Source organism: Peromyscus maniculatus, chromosome 6 (genome assembly GCF_049852395.1).
Source record: "Peromyscus maniculatus bairdii isolate BWxNUB_F1_BW_parent chromosome 6, HU_Pman_BW_mat_3.1, whole genome shotgun sequence".
Lineage (NCBI taxonomy): Eukaryota > Metazoa > Chordata > Mammalia > Rodentia > Cricetidae > Peromyscus > Peromyscus maniculatus.
In genome coordinates, this window is record NC_134857.1 from 29,042,564 (window position 1) to 29,065,150 (window position 22,587).

A 22,587-nucleotide genomic window follows, 5' to 3' on the forward strand; every position below is an offset into this window, starting at 1 on the left:
TTATTCATTGTAATTTCTTGACTGTGGTTAGCCTCTTTAGGTTTAAGTTTCCCTTGTAATGCTTTGTGTAGGGATAGATTTGTAGATATATATTGCTTAATGTTAGTTTTATGATGCGATGTCCTGTTTTATCCATCTATTGTGATTGAATAGTTTGCTGGATATGGTAGTGTGGACTGACATCTGTGGTCTCTCCGAGCCTCTAGAACATCACTTTAGGCCATTCCTTCTTTTAGTCTCCATCAAGAAGTTAGGTATTATTCTAGCAGGTCTGTCTTTATATGTTACTTGGTCTTTCTTCCTTGCAGCTTTTAATATTTTCTTTGCTCTGCACTTTTAACATTTTAATCATTATGTGTGGTCAGAATTTCTTTTCTGGTCTAATATATTTAGTGTTCTGTATGATTCTTGTACCTTGAAAGGTATCTCCTTCTTTAGGTTAGAAAACTTTTATTCTAGGATTTTATTTCTTGTATAATTTGTTTTTGTTCTCAAAGATTTCTTTAAGAGCTTTTCAATTTATTTTTAATGACTTTTATCCCATTCATAAAAGCTATTTCAATGTCTTTCTCTTGTGCTTCAGCTATGTTGGAATATTCAGGGCCTGCTATTGAAGGGTTGTTGAAATCTAGAGAAGATATATCGTTATTGCTGTATAGAATGTCTTTTTACACTGGGGTCCAGGCATCTCTGGTTAGGGAAGATTGTAATTCTAGGTGCTGATATCTGGTCTTTTCTTTGTTAGGTGGGGTGATATTTCCCTGGTTTCTGTTGCCCTTTTTGGCTCTAAGGAGAGTTTGATGGTTATACATTGGCTGGTATGGAATTCTTCTGAGAATCAGATGTGTGTAGCCACTGGGGATTTTAGGTATTGGGAGTTCACAGTTAAAAATGAGAATGAGCTGGCAGGTTTGCCCGATGGAATCTACAGCATGAAGGAAATCAGGGTTTGTCACAAGGCTCAGCTTGTGACATAGCACCCAGGGAATGGGGACAAAAACCTCTGGAGAGGCCACAACAGATTGTCTGCAAAAGAGCTGGGGGACAGACTAGCAGATTGGTTATGGAGGAAAGGTGAGAGAGTGATGATATGAAGCTTGCCTACCTGCTTTGCTGGCCTACTTGCTTTTCTGGCTACCTTGACCCTTGATGGGTTTCCAGAGAGTGCCACAGGAGGTGGAGCTTTGATAACAGGAGGAGTGGTTGAAGGTTGGAGAAGATATTTGGGTCCCATGAGATGGGTGCCAGAGCCAGAGGAGGTCTCAGTAGGTGGTCCACTCCAGAGACTGGGGTTTTGGATTTGGAGGAGAGGAGGGTTAGGTGATAATCTGAAGTTAGGTTATCTGATTCCTAGACCAGTGAGTCCCCAGGAAATTCCTGGGTCTGGGAATTAGCAAAGAATTGGAAGAAGGTAGTTTGTGAGCCACCATCCATGGGGGAAGGAATGGAAGATGTGAAGCAGGTTGTCGATTACAGAGCTGGGGACAGGATTGGGACATTGGGTTTGGAGGAGCAGAAGTGTAGGTGAAAATCTGGTTATCTTAGCCCATGGACTTCTTACATGTTGACTGTGTAAAGTTGTTTGCCTAAAAAAAAAGAAAGAAGAGCAGATATAATAGAACTGAAGTGAAATAAAACATTAGAGTAGTTAAATCTCCCACTGTTAATATTTTAGACATCATAGGCTAAGGTGTTAATGATGATTCAATGTGAGAGAAAATAAAGGGCAAACAGACAAAGAACACCATGAAACTTTGCAATCATTTTGGATAATTCTTCTTGCTTTTGACTTTGGCATGGATAGCAAATAGTGACTTGAAGAGCAATAAGTTCCTGATTTTGAATCACTGCTTTATTCACTTCAAACAAAAGAAAGACTTAGTTATGTTCATTCTGGAGTAAACTCAAGCAAAAATAAACAAGAAAAGCAAACTGGGATTTTGCTAAAGAGAGATTTTATGTGAAAAAGAATATTGTAATTAAAAATTGGAAAATCTCACCAAGCCAATGTGGTGGAAAGAGGTATGTTTAAAAAATAATGGGAAGAGTAAATTTGGCTGGAAAGAAAATGTTATGCACAGTTGGGGTACAGGAGATTAAGGAGTGGGGTGGCAGTGACAGACCAGTAGAATATTTAAGTTCAAACTCAACTAACTCTAGAGGGGCTTTTTTAGGAAGGTTTGAACATAGAAGGAAGAAATAGGTTTATATAGGGAAACTTAGAAATGGAGAAATTTCACTAGTATTCAGTTAATAAATATTCTCTTTACAGCTCAATCAATTTTCAGGAGATTCTGTTCTCAGCCTAGTCCCAAACAAGCAAGAGAACGTCTCTGAAGGTTAGATGGGAGACTTGAGAAATGTGTAGTTTTGTGCTAAGCAGCTGCTAGGGCATCAGAGTAGGTGGTCTTCAACCCTCTTTCTTGCTCAGATTACAGATGAAGTGAAGAACTGACAAGCACTTTGACTGAGATGAATCAATGCTGTTTTTAACAAATGTTGTTCATTTGTTCCCCAATACTGAATCATACATTTCCCATAATTAGTTATGAAAACCCCTGCTTCATAGTCATAAAATATTTTTAAAGATTTATTTTCGTGTGTGTGTGTGTGTGTGTGTGTGTGTGTGTGTGTGTGTGTGTGAAAATATATAAAATGTCATCTTGAGTGAGATAACCCAGACTCAGAAGGACAAACATAGTGTGTACTCACTCATACATAAATGGATATTAGATGTGAGGGACGGGATGGCCAGACTGCAACCCACAGCTCCAGAGAGGCTAGCTAACAGGAAAAGACCTGAGGAAGGACACATGGATGACCATGCGAAGGAGAAGTGGATGAGATCTACATGAGTGGACTGGGTATAGGGGTGAGGCAGAGGACGAGGAGTGGGCGATGAGAACATAAGGAAATGGGAGGGTCAAGCTGGAACAGGGACCGAGTGGGAGGCCAGGGAGGAAGATACCATGATAGATGAGGACATCATGGGAATATGAAGAGGCAGAGTGCTGGGGAGGCTGTCAGGAATCCACAGGGATGACCCCACCTTGATCTGCTGGTAGTGGTCCAGCGGGTGCCTGGACTGGTCTACTCTGGTGACTGGTCTAGCGAATAACCTAGCTGTCATCAGAGAGCCTTTGCCCAGTGACTGATGGAGGCAGATGCAGAGATCCACGGCCAGGCACCAGGCTGAGCTCCTGGAACCCAATTGATGACAGAGAGGAGGTATTCTACAGGAGAGGGACGTCGAGATCATGATGGGAGGATATGCAGAGATGACTGGCCACACTAGTGAAAGCCTATGAACTGTGGACTGGTGGCTCTCTGGATATGGAAGGCAGTTGTTTGGCTCAAACTGTTGTTTGATTGTTTGGGGGGCACCCAGGCAGGGGGATCGGGATCGGCCCCTGGTGCATGGGCAGGCTCCTGGGAATCCGGAGCCTGTGGTGTGACGCCTTGAATAGCCTTGGTGCAGTGGCAAGGGGCTTGGACCTGCCTAGGCTCAGTGTGCCGGGCTCTGCTGACTCCCCATGGGAGACCTTGATTTGGGGGATGTGGGGATGCTGGGTGGCTTGGGAGAGAGGGCTAGGGGGTAGGAGGAGGGAGGAGCCAGTATCTGTGGGTGGTATGTACAGTGAGCAGAACATTTTTAATAAAGAAAAAATGAAAAAAAAATGATTTATTTTCGTGTGTGTGTGTGTGTGTGTGTGTGTGTGTGTGTGTGTGTGTGTGTGTGTTTATGTGTACAAGCAACCAAGGCCAGATATGTCAAGATTTCCTGGTATCTGAAATTAAGAATTAAGCTGGAATTAAGATGTTTATTAGCCACTTAATGTGAATGTTAGGAACTAATCTCATATTTTATACTAGAGCAGTACATGCTCTTAACCATTGACCCAGATCTTCTGACACTACCTTCATGAGGTTTCAAACAGACCTCCCTAGCATTATATAGTTGACTATGTAGCTTACAGGAGCTTGTCTATTCTGTTAGGGATTAAACAAAGCAACTAAAGGATTTGCAGATGTTATAGTGTGCTTCTGTAACCTGACCATCTGCAGGCTTGATTTGATCTTAGGAGCCTGGCATGGACATTGGCTGACACATGCATGAAGGTTTCATTGCACATTTGCATGTATTGGTATTCACAATAACTCATTGTAATTTGTTGGCTTACATTTAAAACTTCCTTTTGAACACTTGCAGTATGTTGGTGACTTATGATTTGAGGAAATAGAAGTTTGCTAAACGCAAAACATATGTTTTCCTGCTCTAAAAAAGGAAAAATACTATAAATACTGTATTGTATGACAATTTCCAACTTTGGGATATTCAATGCATTTGTCTGTAACATATCATAACTGTATGATGTAGCAGAGATTCTGAGTATCATGATTTTAGTATTATACTATGTTATAGGTGTGGGAACATCACAGTGTACTCATAAAGCATAGATGATATAAAACAAAATAATAGTAAATAAAAACTATGTAATAAACACTTGTATATTATTTGAAACTTTCAAAGACTGATCAAAGTGTATTGTTTAGTGTCTACCTTTAGAAATTATGATTTAGGCATCAATTTGTTGTGAAATATCAAGAATGATTGACAAAATACTATTAAAAATAAAATTTTATGAGAACTCTGGGACTTAAAATCTGAGAGAAAGAAAATATTTTGGTTTCAAAGACCAATCCTCTGGCCATTTCTATGCATTTAGAGTCACTCACTGACACCTTTGGTATCAATTCTTTGTTACTTGTTAAATTACAGAGCTTCTTACTCTTTCTATCCTCTGAATTAATCTTAAGTGAACTGAAACACTTTCATTTGCCAATAATTTCTCCATGCCCTCTAAGTAGAGCAAAGAAATAAAACTAGGAAAAATAAAAATATGGATGCATTTCTTGTCTGTTACTTCATTCCTTTTAATAGCAGCTGTTTTACTTTCATTTTTGTTGCTATAACAAATACCAGAACCAAAAACTATTTAGAAAAACATATGTTTATTTGGTATATATTTCCAGGTCCAGTCCATCATTGATGGGAGTGAGGGCAGGAACTGAAGACAGGAATGTGCAGAAAAGGATGGTGGAGGAAAGCTGCTTGCTGGCTCATGCTCTGGCTGCATCACAGGGTCTTGATTGGGTAGCTTTCTTAATTAACACGGACCTCTTGCCTAGGGATGGTTTTGCCTGCAGTGGGTTGGGACCTACTCCTATAATTAGTACATAAGACAATCTCCCACAGACAGGCCTACAGGACAATCTGTTTTACATAGTTCTTCAACTGTGGCTGTCTTGTCAGAGCACAGGAGCCTGTGTCAAGTTGAAGTTAAAGCTAACTAGATCAACAATTAAAATCATAATATGTTTGATAAGAGTTGGTTTAGACAAACCAATGAGCTTTTCACAGACAGTGAAGGATTAATCACTTACAGATGCTGTGCATCATGTCAGCATAAGTCTTTCACATGACATTATCTGATCATTACCTATGGGGAAACTGAAAGTGATAATATAGTTTAGGTACCACTAGCAGAAAATGGCAGAAACAAGCAAACAAACAAATGACATGTTGATCTGTTTGTGCTCAGTGATTAATATCATAGCCACTATTAAAGATTATACAAACACTTGACTAGATTACTTTTCCAAGCCCAGTCAGATTAGTGGCCAAATGTATGTGCCATCTGTTTATCTATTTGTGTACATCTCTGTACTTGAGTTAGTGTCACTGTCTGGAAATTATGTATATTATTCACACAGTATGAATTCGATTAACCAAATTAAACCCTTTGCTTTGAAAAAAAATGTGCTTAAAGAAGGCTAGACCCAAATAGAAGCACTGGTATTTATGAATAATATATTTCTGTCATTCATTTTCCATTCACAGATCATATTTAAAAAAATGAAGCAAATTGGTGGAAGATAGAAAGATTTATCTTGATAAAAGTTATCTTTGTTGGATAAGCAAAAGACTAAAAATGTTAAGTATCTCATATAAAAACTAAGAAGCCCCTCCAAATTCATCCTGCCCTTCATTACATTCCGAATCCTTCTCTGACTTTACATAGCTGAATGTTCTTTCAAATGTTGTCAAAGATCATCCCTTCTCAAGCTAGTTAACAGAATTTTGCTAATTTGATCCATATAGTGGTCCTGGTAAGACTGCTCTCACCATGCCACTGCTCTTTTCTGCAATGCTTTCGCTGGATTTAGTTTGAATTCACTGGATATTATCTGAAGGGGAGAGTAATATCTCTAACTTATGACCAGAAGTATTATTAACTCTTTTAAACTGTTATGGCTACTAGAATATTTGCTTAATAGTAATCCCCACATTCAGGTGACTTGGGCTGTTGCTGATGTATGACTACTATACCCACAACCTTTATGGAAAACTGAGCTTTATAAATAAAGCTACAAGGATAAAGAATCTCACAAACAAATACCCCAAAGCAGTAATCCATCAGCTCCAGGTCTGATTCTATGGTCTAGTTGTGTTTGGTGTAAAAATAACATTTGTTTTGACTACTGAAGAAAAATATGAATAATCATATATTAGAATCTTAAAAAGTTTAGGACTGATTACATGGAACAGGTAGTGTCTTTTATTCAAGTATGAGTATCTAAGGTTGTGTTCTAAGCTATAAGGTAAAACCCAAGGATAGCTATATGCTGGTGCTGAGTGGGAAGCCCTGGGTATCATTGACCAAAGGTCTACTGAAATGAATGAGTGACAAGTTCAGTGAGCAACTTTCCTCTGGAGGATAGAAAGGAGAGCAATAAAGTAAACACTGACAATGTCCTTTGGCCTCCATACAGTTGCACACATATATGCTCAGACCAATGTGAACATGCATATATAATACACATATACACAAAAACTAATTTAACAGTCATAAAAATTGATGTTTCTAGGGAAGCAGACTATCTGTAATATATAATTTAAGAAAATTGAGCCTGAAAGAAACAGAGAACTTAACTAATCTCATTTTTCTTTTACAAAAGTAAAATCATTAAAGACATTCTTATTGAAAAGAAAATACCTTAGGATGAAACATATTCACTGGTAAATTAAAAGAAATAACACTAATCTTTCATAAGCTTCATTAAAATGCAGAATAAAATGGGAATGTTTTGCAACTTGTTTTCTTAGGCTCCACATGCACAGTAACAAAGCATAAAAATTATCTTTTTAATTGCAGATTAATCTTATTTCTAAACACATTTAAAAAGAGTTTAACAAATGTTAACTAAAAAACTACAGGAGAATATCGGATAATAATAAAAGAAGAAATTATAAATATTTTAGTTGTTACAAGAATGCAAAGTAGATTTAGCACTTAAGTCAATGCAATTAAAAATTTGAGGTGACAGAAAGAAAGTAACAGGTATAATATAAAAAACTAAAAAGTATAATCATTTAACTTATTTTATAAATAGTTTGAATAAACTTAAGATAGCAAAGAAAGCACAATATCATTTAATAGAAGCTACAAATAAACTACAGGAACATATAATGAGGATGCTTTTGTTTGTCTTGCATGGAGTTGGATTGAAGGAGGTGGGGAGGATCTGAGAAGAGTTGTTGGAGGGGAAGCCTTGATCAGAATATATTATATGAAGGAAAAATAATTTTCAATAGAAGAAAACAGGAAGAACATTCTTGAAGAAAAGCACAGTTGAGCAGATTACATTAATTAGCTATGAAAAGCAATCATTGTGGTACAAGAAACAAGGCATGATTGTTTATATGCAAAGACAAACCATAGAAGAAGGAAAGCTGCACATACACCTTTGTGGGCATAAAATTGTGACAAGGGGCCATGCACATGCATGGACAGAGGACAGTCTTTACAGTGAGCTGTGCAAAGTGAATGCCATATCCATAGTTAAAATATAAGACATGACCTGAGCTTCCCATCATAAAAGAAAAAAAAATCAATCCTCTGCAGAATGTGGATATAAATGGCAAAGGCAAAGTGTCAAATATCAAAGACAAACTAATAAAAGTATAATGTGTGAAAAATATTCATAAACTTGAAGCAGAGTAAGTGGTCAGAAACAGAATGAGAGGTACTAACAGTTCAACTGAAAATTTCAAATGAGAGGTTCGGATCTCCCAATCTCAAATGAAGGAGAACAAAAGGCCAACTATGTAGTGAAACACACCAGAGAATAAAAATGACCAAAAGTAGGTCATGAAATTTTATACTTTGAAAATAAAAACAAAACCACAAAGCAGTGTAAGATAGATTGTTATAGTGCTTCATGAAACCAAATAGTCAATGACCATGAAAATATAAAGTGATCTCTAGTTTATTAGTGTTATGGGAAATAAAAGTAAAAATCAAACACAGACACTAATGCATGGCTATCAAATAGACAAAATAAAACACAGAAAATAAGTAAAATTGCTGAGCTCAGAATCAAGGAGACTTCTCACATAACACTAAGTCTGTGTATAGTAAATACTATGAGGATCTGGAAAAAAAAACTCCCCAGTTAGAAAACTGATATCTCTGTTACTACGCCATTCTGCTCTTTGGTATACACCCAGAAGATTTGTGTGTACAGATATAGCAACATCATACATAGATATTTACATAGTAGTACTTTTCATAAGAGTTAAAATATGAAAAGCCTCAGATTTTCTAGTTGTAATATACATAGATATATCACTTACATACTATTTAGCAATAGAATTGAGTGGAGTAAATTATATAACATAAACAATTTCTTTAGAAAGTTGTTCCAAATTTAGTCTTGTTTGATTCTATTCAAGAAAGTTCTCAAATATATGCATAATATACATATATATATATATATATATATATATATATATATATATCTTAAGGAGCTTGAAATCATGATAGCATTTGCACAGAAACAAAAGTCTAGACTCATTTAGGAGAGACATAAAGAGGCATATGGAAAGCTGATACATTTTTCTTTCTGACATTGATGGTACCTTTGTGACATCTCATGCATTTGATTTTTTTTTTTTACTTTGTGACTCATGCTTCACAGTAATTTTTAATAACATTCAAAGTAAATATCAAGTTATTAGAATAAGAAAGGGCAGTTAAATATATCCTATCCATTACGTTCTGGTGTCTTTGTTCTGAGACATAAGTGAGAATGAAGAATTTGGTAAAAAGAGGAAGCAGGAAATAGAACGGTACTGTTAGTCAGTAGGCTGGTGAATTCATTTCATTTTTCATTATATTAGGGAAGGACAGTAGCCTTGAACTTTTCTAGTCCTGGTTTTGTTTCTTCTCCTCTTGTATCAGATAGCTGCTGACATTACAACACCTGATTTCTTTCTTGTTTTATTTTCATTTTTCTTTATTAAGAAATTTTCTACTCACTCCACATACCACCCACAGATTCCCCCCTCCTCCCACCCCCAGACCTCTTTCCCAAGCCACTCCACATCCCCACATCCCCCTAATCGAGGTCTCCCATGGAGAGTCAGCAGAGCCCAGCACACTGATCCTAGGCAGGTCCAAGCTCCTTCCCACTTCACCAAGGCTGTGCAAGGCATCACACCCCTGGCACCAGATTCCCAGAAGCCTGCCCATAGATGAGGGACAGATCCAGATCCCCCTGCCTGGGTGCCCCTCAAACAGTTCGAGCCAAATAACCGTCTTCCATATCCAGAGGGCCTAGTCCAGTCCCATGGGAGTTCCACAGCATCAGTCCACAGTTCATGGGTTTCCACTAGTGACAACACCTGATTTCAAACATTGCTATTCTTCCTAACTAATTTATTCACCTGGTCCAAGCAAGTTCTTCCCTATGAACTCTATTTAACATATTTAATGGTATAAAATCTTGACTGTTTATGGTAGAAATCAAATGCATATATTGCCTAATGATTTGTTTGTATGAAGAAAGCCAATTTTATATTTTGCAACACTGATTACTTTGTAAAATCCTGGCAAATAGTCAGCATTCAATAAACGGAAGGTTTGCAGAGATGACATTGACCTTCATCTTTTTTACTTATTGAGAACAAATAAATCATCATGGTGAGAAACTGGGCTCGACTCGTTTTGCAGGAAAACAAACTTGTAATTGTTATTAAAATTGTTATGGCCTGTTATAAGGAATTAACTGGTACCTACATCATTTATACATTTTTGTAACTAGAATACAACCTCAATAATATCCTTGGGTTTTATAAGATTTCCATAAGGTCCATAATGCCAGTGACATCACTTAGATGCCCTGTCTTGCAGCCATTGGTTTCTAGCCAGTGGCTTCTCAATCTTCCTATTGACTAATTTTCCATTGATGTAACTAATCAGATTTGTTTGCACAGTATGATGGAAACAAAAGGAAATCCTACATTTAAAATGACTAAGACACTCTCTGTTTCATGGAAGAAAATAATATGATTTTATTCATTCAGTGGTGGCTTACCCTCTTCAGCTTTGTAAAATGAGCTAACCACGCTGAGGTGCATTTTAAGTCACATGCAGATTTGTTCAAATGTGTTTCTCTACAGCTGGATGCTGAGCTTCTTTGCCCAAACGATGAAGATTAGGTGGCCTACTAACCAGAAGTTGATTGTCTAGGTTTTCATGGCAAGAAGTTGACTATTACTGCTGTTAGAGTCAGTTCCTTCTGAAGGCAGTGTGGATCATCTGATGACTGTCTCTTTATAATATTGATGTCTGTTTGTGCTGCTCTAGCCAAACATTAGAATGAGAAACCCATTTCTCACAGTTCTGGGAACATGGCAACTCAAGATTATGGCATTGGGTCATTTAGTTTCTGAGGAAGTGCAGGCATCTGTATCCAAGACGGGACTCCCAGCGCTGCTTCCCACAGAGTGGACAGTTACTACAGCAGGGCAAAGGAGACCTAATTTATTCTCCATCTGTTTTAGTGGATTACTAATCCTACTCCCGAGGGCTCTTCCGACATGGCTTAATTAGCTGCTACAACCCTTACTTCTCCATGCTACAACACTGGCAATGCAGTTTCAACACACAAATTCTGTGGCGCACATCCCTGTCATAACTCATAGCATCGAGTGGTTTGCTAGCATCCTTTGGTGTTTCTGAGTCTCTACTACATTCATATAACATTTTTCTTATGTTGTGTCTCTATGTCTGAATCACTGTTTTATGTATAGGCCTAAGTAATATTGGATGAAGATCCACACTAAAGAATCCATCTTCCCTAATTACATCTGCAAATCTCTATATAAATAATGTCAGTTTCTGAAATACAGGACATGTTAAACATTTCAAGATGTGACTTTGGAGAGGATAGATTCAGTGATAATATAGACCTTTTACACACACACACACACACACACACACACACACACACACACACACAAATTTTCCTCTTAATCTCAGCTCCTTATTATCTGTTAGGTTAAAACACTAGGATTTATCAAACAATTGTAAGTTTTTAGCTAGACAACAACAGAATGAAACATTTCACTTGTAATCCGTGCAGGTGAATGGTATGATTACATGCATGTATATGAGTATGGGCACATGTGTGTCAATCTATGTGAATGGAGGTCAGAGGAGATCTCATGTCAGTCCTTGACACCTATCTTTTGAGGACAATCTCATGTTACTTGCCTCTGTGTATGCCAGGTCAGTTGCAGAAGAAGAAATCTGTTTCCATCTCCCTTGAAGAACACCAGGTTTAAGGGTATCTATCTGCCACTGTGTCTAGCTTTCTGTGGGTTCTAGTGATCTCAACTCATGATTGCACAGCAGTCTTTACCCACTTAGCCATCTCCTCAGCCTATGCAGTAAGATTTGTTTTTATAAGAACCCACGTGTCGAGGGGGTCAGAATGTTTTGTCTGTTTTTTAAATTGTCTCCCTCCAGTTTTATGACCTTTGCCTAAATACTGCTTTATCAGAGTGTATTTCCACACATAAAAAAGTGCTAATGCAATGCTGTTCATTGTCCATACAAATAAAAATAAATTTTCATTAGTCTGTCTGGTTCCTTTTTCCATCTCAATTATCTAAAATTTAGTAAATTTTGTAAGAGTCCCATGAATTAAGTGTGGCTTAGCTTGGACAGCAGAGGGCAGCAAGTGGAGGTTCCCCTTTGTTTTCTTGTCACTGGTTCGTTCTTTTAACTTTGTTTCAAATTTCTAACTTTCTGTCTTTATGTGGTCTTTAGTATCTTTCTTTCTGTATTATACTAATATCCCCAGGTGAATGAGTGAATGTGTGTGTGTGTGTGTGTGTGTGTGTGTGTGTGTGTGTGTGTGTGTGTGTGTACTTTCTTCCCCTCTCTTTTCCCCTCCCTCTCTTATTCGCTCCCTATCTTCTTTCCTCCCTCCCTGTGAATTTGGTCTTAATTTGATAATCAGTCTTACTTGAGTTTTTGCTTATTTATCATTCTTTTAACATAAGGAAACCTGTAGTACATGCCGACCTCACAATCACTGTCTAGCCCAGGATGGGCAGGACCTTCAGACACCCTGTCTATACCTCCTGAGTGCTGGTAGTCCAAGCATGCACCACCATACCCAGGTCATAATTTTTAAATTTCCTAATTTCATGAATATTTTGCAGACAGGTACCACATTTGTAATTTATTTTGGCTCTGGAAGTTCGGATAGAGAAATGTCAGAAAGATCAACTTAGCCCTAACAAAAGAGGGTGCACTTATCCATTAGGAAATAATACTCAAGTTCATATTCCAAACATTTACCATTATAGATCTTTAAAAAGGAATAAGTTATATATAAGCCAAAATTTTTATATTTTATATGAATAATTATATCATGTTTATACACTTTTAATACTTGATATTCAGTTTGAAATTTAGTTTAAGTGAAAATGATCCAAAATAAATTTTAACAACATTAATCTAAAACTGAACTGTGATATTTATTTCAGCCAAATACAGAAAAGATAAACATTGTTATTTCTTTATACTCAAATGTAATTTTTAATTTCTAATCATCATTTAGACCCATAATTCATGTTGAAAATATACAGTTAAATTAATTTCATAGTGAGAAAACTAATTTCTTTCTATTCTTTTCTAGACTAGTTATTTACAGAAAGAAATTTAAAAATTACTAAAACCAAATAAGTATGTAGCAAATTCTGTATTAGTTTTGGTGTTCTTAGCTCTTTGGTCATTGGTAATGTACCTTGGGAAGTACTTTTAATTCTGAAGTTTATTTCTGTATTATTATTATTATTATTATTTATTATTATTATTATTATTTTGCTGTTGCTGTTATAGCAGTTTGTTTAGTTTTCACCAAATGGTACTGATGATTGCATCTTCAGGCAAGAGTTGGTTGCTGAATAAGATGAATTTCTTCCACATTTTAGCCTTAGATAAGTTTCTCATGCTCTATTGAACAACTTCCTAGCCATGCCTGGACAGCTAACTCTAATTAAACTCCGTAGGTCGTACACAAAAAGAGGATATGAGAGTAGTATGGGGACTCATTTAGAAGGGTTGCACTGGAAAAGAAAGTGTCATGGTTGAGTAAAAGGGTTCTAAAACATCAAAATATAACCAAACCAACAAAAGTATGAACCACAACACAGAAATATAAGAAACAGGAGGAACAAGGTAATACAACTTCTCTAAAAGATTATAATTGTTGGGGTTGGAGAGACAGTAGTGGTTAAGAGCACTGACTACTCTTCCACAGTACCTAGGATTGATTCCAAGAAGTCCACTTTTTTTTTTTTTTTGGTTTTTCGAGACAGGGTTTCTCTGTGTAGCTTTGCGCCTTTCCTGGAACTCACTTGGCAGCCTAGGCTGGCCTCGAACTCACAGAGATCCGCCTGCCTCTGCCTCCCAAGTGCTGGGATTAAAGGCGTGCGCCACCACCGCCCGGCAAGAAGTCCACTTTTGCTAGGCCCTCTGAATGTGGGTGACAGTTGTGTGGCTTGGGCAGTTTGTAGGGCCACTGACAGTGGGACCAGGATTTATCCCTAGTGCATGAACTGGCTTTTTAGAGCTCATTTCCTATGGATAGATACCTTGCTCAACCTCAATACAGGAGAGGAGGGACTTGGTACTGACTCAATTTGATATGCCAGACTCTCTATGGGAGGCCTTACCCTCTCTGAGAAGTGGATAGGAGATGGGTTGGGGGGAATGTGGAGGATTAGTGGGAAAGGGGGAGGGAGGGAGAACTGTAGTGGTATATAAAATGGAAAAGGAAAACTTTTAAATAAATAAATAAAAAGAAACCTACTTCTGATTTACAGGTCACAGCTAGCTATAACTCCTGTTCCAGGCATAGCACCAAATATGCACATGACAGCAAATAACTGAATATACAAAACAAATGAACTACTGAACTTGTAGATGCTGAACTCGGAGATACAAATGCAGGATCAACTGTTTTCTGGGGGGCGGGGGAATTATCAATGGTCTAAAGGAGATACAACTAAGCAGAAGAATTAAATCCATGGTCTGTTGAGTAAATTCAACAACATAAGGGGAAAGTCTGCAACATGGAAAGAAAAGAGCTATAAGGGTGAAAAAGTCATTGAGAGTGGAAATTTTTCAGCAAATAAATTAAGGTCTTTCTTTTAAAAATTAGAAATGTTGAAAATACAAAACTCAATGAGTCAAAAACAATGGACAAAGCAATAGTGAAAAGGGTCTCCCACAGCTGTGACCAAGGAGAAGAAATGTATCAGTGATAGAGGACACAATTGATCAAATACACATCTGATTAAATACTTCATTCAAAAAGCGAATAAGAGGGGAGGGGGAAAGAAAGATGACAACATCCTAAAATTCTGATATATCATCAAGAAACCAAACCTAATACTAATGAAAAAAGGAGCTAAGGTAGACATGGGAGGCATAGAGAATATATTTAGTGATATTATAGCAAAATATTTTTTCTTTCCTGAGAAAGAGTTTTTCTGTGTAGTTTTGGAGCCTTTCCTGGAACTTGCTAGGTTAGACTGGCCTCAGTCTCACAGAGATCTGACTGCCTCGGTCTCCCAAGTGCTGGATTTAAAGGCATGTGCCTCTACTGCCTGGCACAGAATATTTCTAAATTTGAGAGAAATAACAAGTCATTCAACACAAGAGACATTTAGCACCCTAAATTCAAATGGCAATAGAACTCTTTCATGACATGTTATAGTCAATGTATCAAAAATACAAACCAAAGAAGCAACATTGAGCACAGAAAGAGAAACATGCCAATTCATCTTCAATAATTTTTTTTAAAAAGCTCAGAATAACATCAGATGTCTTATTGGGAACCCTCAATCCAGGAAAAGATGGACTATTATATTTAACACTCTGAAAATAAATGACTGCTAACTAAGCTATCCTTAGAAATTGATGGAGGGATAAGGTATTTTCAGACAAGTACCAAGACCATTCCTAACTGTTGGGTATGTTGCAAAAGATACTTAAAGTAACATTTTACACAGGGAAGAAGGAAAATTTCAAATGATAGAACACAGAAAAGAACACATTTCATTGTAGTGGGTAGCCATTCCAGCTTTGATCTGGAAGTTCCAACCCCCATTGAGGCTTCGGTAACTGTCATGCCTACAAGGTGGGGCCGAGAGAGGGCGCTGAAGACCTGAGATCCAGATGCGCCGCCTTCTCTTGGTTCCTGGCCCCTGGACACTAGAGGTAGACCAAGCAGAGTTCTCCAGAGAACACCGCTAGACTGTGCTACGTTTTCCCCAGACCGTGCAACTTACCTATCCCTTCATTTGTAAGTTATGCCACTAATAAACCTCCCTTTTAACTACGTGGAGTGGCCTTTATAATTTCACCAATATTTCATGAGAAGAGTGTCATCAGAAAATATAGAAGGGAAGGAATCAATCAGGCATAACACAGGAAACTGGCAAGTGCGTGATGCCGCTATGGGAGAAATAAGGAACAAACAACAACTCAACCAAGAAGAAAAATTACCAAGAAAATTACAGAAATTATTAAGCATCGCTAAAAAAATAAATATTAAATGTTCTCAGCTCACCAAACAAGACACAGACTGGTTGACTATATTTAAAAGGATAAATAAAAATTCTTTTGTCTCCAAATCTTTTTCTTATTGGTGAAAACACACATAGACTGAAAATTAAATGATAAAAATTTGTCAAGGGAACTTGAATAAACAAGTTGGTAAGGTTAGCTATTATGACCATTGGCAAAGTAAATTTCAAACAAACTTTAGTATCAAGAGACATAGAAGACCTCTAAATATTAATAAAGGAACAATTTATACAGAATATTTAATAACATTAGATACACATGCACAAAATATCTGAACTCCAAATTTCATAAAATAAATATTAATGGACATAAAAGCTTTTTTATTTCCCTCTAATAACAGTGGATGATTTCAATACTCCATATACCCCACTCTCACTCAAGTTAAGTCTTCCAAATTAGAAACTAACAAAGAAATCTCAGAACTTAGGATATCATACATAAATTTATGTAGCAGATATAGACAGAATGTTCTGTCCAATAGGAAAAGATATCTATTATTTAGTAAACAGACTAACCAAATCTTCTTTCAAACATGTAACATTATTGGCCACAAACTGTCTTAACAAATCTACAGACTTGTAATAATGTCTGTGGTATCATACTATACGACCATAGTAAAATAAAACTAGAAATCAATATCAAGAAAAAGTGAAAAAAGAAAACCACACAACTACATGGAAACTGAACAATACGGTGTTGAATAACTAGTAGTTAATAAAATAAATTATGGAAGAAACACAAAAGTTTCAGATTTAAAATTGAAATGAAAATACAACCTACCAGAACCCCTGGAATATGACTATGGAAGTTCTAAGAGGAAATGTATTTGCAGTAAGTGGAAGGAAGATTGCTGAATGTAAGAAGGTATGGAGGGTAAGACAGAGAAGGGGCTAGGGGATGGATAACCTCCAATATGAATATATGAACAGTAACCATATGGAAACCTACTATTCAAATTTTAAAATATTTTTAACAAAATTGCATAGATGATAATTGTCCTTCCAGAAGTCATAGTCTATTAAATAAAAATCCCAGTGCTAGGCATGGGATACCTCTCCGAGTTGTTTGTCAGGAATGCCAAGAGAACCCTAAAACGGTGCCAGCTGTTGTCCTTAATGTTCACTAGAACCTGCTGGTAAGATCCCACTGTTGAAGGTATCATATGCTATGGTCACAGGACAAGGGAAATCAAACTGGAACTAAGGTAAAAGCTTCCTCCTTATTGGGTAGCTTTCATTGTACCAGCATTTACTATGTAGGTTGCTAGCAGAAAAAAAAAATCTTCAACAGTCTTACCTAGTTGTGAATTTTGTGAACTATGAAGACTAGCATGATAAGCTGTGCCCATTGGTACAATGGTGGCATGAATGTCATGGGGAAGCAGGTATGTAATTGCTTTCTGATTTGATTCAAGGCCATTTTCATAGGAGTAAACTCATGTTTGGTACTGTAACCTGGTCAGCAGATGGTAGCTAGAGAGATCATAGGCCCTAGAGAGGAACTCAATACTATTGTTGTGCTAGGAGGACATGTAGCCAAACTGCCTTCTCAATATTTACAATTGAGCTATAGATGAGTGTTACTCACATTCTTTGTAAAAGAAGTTTCTTATTCCATTAAATAATGCAAAAATATCTTAAGTGGTTGGAATGCCAATAATAAACGATGGTGAACTGTTTGGTACTAAATGATTCATCAACATCACTCCTTCCAAGATTCAGAGAAGTCATGGAAAGAGTGTGGAAAGAATTTAGAAGAGTGGTAGCATGGGGAGGTGTGTTTCATAGAGACTTCTCCTGGACATACTGTAACCATGAACTCACTATGGTTGCAGAAATCAGAACAAAATTTTGGCCATCAGTATAATATCCTGGAACGGAGACAGACTTATGTGATCCTTCCTCTCCCTTTGGGGCTACTGAAAATTATTGGTGGCTGGTGGTTGGTGGTTGGTGTGGCATTTTCTTCATCGGATTATTGACTAATAAATTTCCCACGTTCCAGTAAATAGCCTCTTATCCCTGCTCATGCAAACAACTCTAATTAAACTTAGTGGTTCACAGACACAAAATAACAGGAGAGTAGGAATATGAGAGGAAGGAGGAGAGACAGAGAGTGATGGGCAATGAAAATGACTGAAGTTTATTATGAACATAAAAGTGTCAATGAATGAAAAGTAAATATGCATTCAAGTACAATTAAATAAGAAAAAAACCTGAAAAGTCTCAGGTAACACTTGAAGTAATGAGAATACATTTCAAGACTCTAGAAAAACAAGAACTATCCAAACTCAAAAGCAGTGGATAGACAGAAATAATATAAACTGAGACACAAATTAATGAAATAGAGAGTACAAAAGTAGTATGCCATTTGCTTCCTGGTCCCATTTGCTTAGAACACCCTTTTCCAGTCATTTTTTCTCTACAGCAGTCTCTTCATATTTAAAGCTAAGATGAACTTCTTGCAGACAGATGGATTTGGTTTTTACTCTATTAGGCTAATCTTTATCATTGTTTTGGGGAATTAAAACCATTAGCATTTAAATTTATTATTGGATCACATCTGTTGATTAGAGTCATTTTATTTTTGCTATTGGTGTTCTTTGTCCTGTTTTTTTGGGGGGGAGGGGTCAATAATTATAGCCTTCATTTTATTTCTGTCTATAGTCTCTTGGCTATGCTCAGTATTCTTTTCAGCCTAAACTGTTATTTTCAGGATTCTCTTTAAGGATGGTTTGCTGAAAACACATTCTTTTAGCCTGCCTATATTATGGAAAGGATTTCTTTCTTCTTCAACAATGCATGTAGTATCTCTGGATTCAATAATCTAGTTTGTTATCCATGAACATTTCAAATTTGGAATATTTTGTTCCAAGTTCTTTGAATTTAAAAGTTTCTATTGAGAAATCAGCTGCTGCTTGAATGTGTTTTCCCTTACATATTACTTGCATGTTTTTTCTTTGCAGCTTTCAATATTTATTCTTTAATCTGCTTATTTACTGTTGTAATGATAATATGCCATGGGATTTTGCTTCTGGTCCTGTCTCTTTGGTGTTCTGTGTGCTTCTTATAGCATCCATGTTTCCTTACTGTGGGGGAAGTTTTCTTCCTGTATCTTCTTGAAGAACTGCCACTGCTCTGAGTTTATTTTTCTTCCTCTATGGCTATAATTCAAAGATTTTATCTTTTCATGGTTTATCACATCCTGTACACTCCTTTTGTGTGTGTATGAGTTTATTTTTTTCATATTCTTTATTTGTGTGATCAAATTCTTCTATTCTATCCTCAAATCCAGATATTAATACTTCCATTTGATTCCTTCTATTTGTAAGCTTTTCCTTAGAGTTTTATGCTTGGGTTATTGACTTTTAAGTTCCATCTCCATTTCAGGTTGAATTCTCTTGGATATTTATTTTTACTGAATTCAATTTTCATATACTCAATTGTCTCCATCTTTCCATTAGGCCATATGTCTGTGTATTATTTGGCATCACTCAGGCATTTACTGCTATTCTCAAAGTGTAGCTCTCTCCTCTCTTCAAAGAAGGTTCCCTTTTGCATCAGAAGAGACTAATGCTGAAAGTCACAATTGGTCAAAATGCAGAAAGCCACTAACTCTGGGGTACCCAGGTCCAACTTACACATCTAAACCACAAACCCTATATCTAAGACTGAAAGAGCCTCATAGAAGTGGGGGAAATTAAGAGTGTAAAAGCCAGAAGAGCAAGGCATTTACTGTGAGATTTTTCTTCAATAAAGGACAGGGATTCTGTACCCATGAGATAAATCTCAACAATGTTCTAGCCTAAACAAGATCTAAACAATGACTATATCAGTTATGGATTAGAGGAAATTTCACAAGGGCCTACTGTGGGATGGTCTATATGTCAAATTGCTCTGATTGGTCAATAAATAAAACACTGATTGGCCAGTGGCCTGGCAGGAAGTATAGGTGGGACTAACAGAGAGGAGAAAAGAAAGAACAGGAAGGCAGAAGGAGTCACTGCCAGCTGCTGCCATGACAAGCAGCATGTGAAGATGCCGGTAAGCCACGAGCCACGTGGCAAGGTATAGATTTATGGAAATGGATTAATTTAAGATATAAGAACAGTTAGCAAGAAGCCTGCCATGGTCATACAGTTTGTAAGCAATATAAGTCTCTGTGTTTACTTGGTTGGGTCTGAGCAGCTGTGGGACTGACAGGTGACAAAGATTTGTCCTGACTGTGGGCAAGGCAGGAAAACTCTAGTTACAAGGTCCCTCCCCTAAAAGTGCTAAGGGCAATTAGGTACTGCTAATTTATTTACTCATTTATAGGGAATTCAGTCTTCCCTATAATTGAGTCCCTTTAATTGGTTATACAATAGTAATTGCTCAGGCCTAAAAACATACAAATTTAAATAACATGAAATTGACTCAGAAGATTATATTTATATATTTATATCATACATATATATGACTATTCAAAAAACTTACTCATTTTTTTTAGTTGAGCTGCATGTTTCTTATTATTGAGTTGTGCATAGGTTATTATAGTTTGGAACTAAATTCTTAGTCAAGAAAAAATACAAGAATAAACCAAACAAATAAAAGGTTCTGGGATGTAGTATGAGATTGAAAACACATTGTCAAGCTAACCAGAAGAAAGAAAGAGACACAAATTAATAAAATTAGAGATGAAAAAGGAAAAATTACTACATATATTGATGAAATATAATGCATAATTTAGCATGTCCTTTGAAAACATATATTCCAAATCATCTGGTCCTTACTATATTACATGTATGAATAGGATTTGAGGGCCAACTACTTTGTGTTGGTTAACCAACTAGTTTGATTTTCCCTGGGAAAGAGTGTCTTGCTCAACATCCATAGTTGCTTATAGTTACTGCCAAGGGTTTGGGGCCCATGGGACTGTTCTCATCTTTGCTAGCATACTGTTGCTAGTATCTTTGTCCATGTCTTGTTTTGACAGTGAAGTTGTTGACATTTCATGGGCATAGGTTTCCTGATATTTCCAGGAGATAAGGTCTCACAACAAATTTCTTGTTTCTCTGGCTGGGAAACGGGGGAGAGGCTTGGTTCTGCCTCAACTGAATGTACCAGGCTTTGCTGTTCCCCCATGGTAGGACTTACCCTTTTGGAGAAGGGGATGGGAGGGTGGGTTGGGGGAAAGGAGGGGGATGGGTAAGTGGGAGGAGGGATGAGAGGGGCTTTTGTGGTTGATATGTAAAATGAATAATTTTTTTCCAATAAAAAATAAATTGGCAGTGATATACAATTTATGTTTTAGGGTTAAACTGGGAGAGTTGAGGATGACACTCCTGAAATAGTGGGATCTAGTTGTTGGTTAAAAGTACCAGTTGCAGCTTGACTGAGAGAATAAACATGCGCGAAATTACCTTCGTGTTAGATTAATTTGCTATACTATTGGGTTTTGGATGAGAAATGCTAAAAATTGGCCCTGGGGTAGTTGACATGTTTGAGATCATGAAGAGCCTAGTTATCCATGGAGAGATTTTATTACGTGAACATTGGGGGGACCAGAAATATAGTTTACCAAAGGTGTGATACGATCTAATTTGTTCTATAAAGAGGACACTTTGGCTGCAGTGTGGAAAATGGATTTGATTTACAAATGCCACTGCAGGCAGAACCACTCATTGGAATCTATTAGAGACATTCCAGCTAGAGAGTCTGGTGGCGTGGACTAAGTACATCAGTGGAAATTGAGAAGAAATGGACCAATGTGAATCATATTTAGTAGACAGGCTTGACATAATCTGATAATGGATTGGGTAGAGGAGACAGGAAAATGAGGAAGTAAAAGTCCAATGATATACAGTTTCCTGGCCTGAATAACATGGGTGAATGGCAGTGCCACTTTCCCTCAAGGAGGCAGCATGCTAATCAAGATAACAATTTATTTCTTATTTTTCCCATTCAATTTCTTTTCATGACATAATTCAACATTCTAAATTCAGCCTAAGGACATAATATGAAAGTGGTGACTCTACATAGCAGGCTGCCAATGTCTAACTAGCAAATTTCTCACATTTTTCTGAAATCACGATATCTGGTAATTGATGCCAAAATAAATTTGCCAGACACTTGGCAGAGAATCCCTGTAAGGAAACTAGTAGAGAGATGCGCTGGCAGACATTAGACATGTGTGTTTGCACTTCCCTCCTTTTAATGATTGTAGTTAATAAGAATATATCCACAATCGGAAGTCATCTTAGATTCACCAACTTTATTAAGTCAGGATTATCCAAAGAAACAGAGCAAATGGATGGCGATGTTAATTGTCCACACATACATAATACACACATATGCACATATGTGAACATGCATAAGTGGGTACATGTGTGTATTCATGTACACACATACACAGAGAGAAAGAAAGATTTAATTGATTGATTTTATCAATATAAAAACAGAAGGACTACTAAAGCCTGGAACAAAATTGCATGATTTGGTATCTATCAGGGACAAAATTGAAAAAGCAGGTACAGGGATTCAAGTCAAGTCCAAAGATCTTTAGGATGGTTTGGCTGTGGAGTAGTGTTGGATGG